Source organism: Podarcis melisellensis (genome assembly GCF_964234715.1).
Source record: "Podarcis melisellensis genome assembly, chromosome: 2".
NCBI lineage: Eukaryota > Metazoa > Chordata > Lepidosauria > Squamata > Lacertidae > Podarcis > Podarcis melisellensis.
The window spans coordinates 102,956,294-102,956,979 of NC_138529.1; positions in this window are offsets into that span (position 1 = coordinate 102,956,294).

Sequence of the window (686 nt, forward strand, 5' to 3'; positions counted from 1 at the left end):
TGGCTGGGTTGTTAGGATGCAGTGCTCACCTGCATCTTTTTTTTTAATGTCTGGCTTTGTTTCTAGGTCTCTGAGCGAGCCTTCCCCATGGCATGTGCAGTCAGTTAGCCTCCAAGTTTGTTGCTCTTCTTCATCCTGAGCCATTTCCCCCTGCTGGAATGCAGTTCTTCTCCTTGAGCTGGTTTGCAGCTGTTCCTGGCACCTCCCACCTGCTGTCGTAAAGCAGCAAAACTGATCTCAGAAAGTGTCTCTTCTCATTCTAGGTGGTTCTCTATGGGCCAAAGCCGTCGCTCCTAGCACTCACAGGCACAGGTCATCAGAAGTACATAATAATAGGTGAACCTTATGTAAGGGGGTCTTGAGCAGCTGTACGTTAAGGAAGTTTCAGGATTGAAGGTGCTGGAGTCATTCCGCATGATTTCTAATGCTCATCATGGAGAATTTTTCTCAGGGTCAGACTTGGTTCTGAATAAGGACATGGTTCTGAAATATTTATTGTGTTGATTATCGGGGGGGGGGAGTGTTCAAGTGTGCAATAGCAGCTGGTGTGCTGTATTTGTTGAGATTTTCATTTCAGTAACTTGATATGTGTGCTCGGTTGGGGTTTTTCCCCTCTGTGAGTCTGTTTGGAAGGAGTTCTCTCCCACCCCCAGACATGTTCCACTCCATTTAGTGTCTGGTTTGGG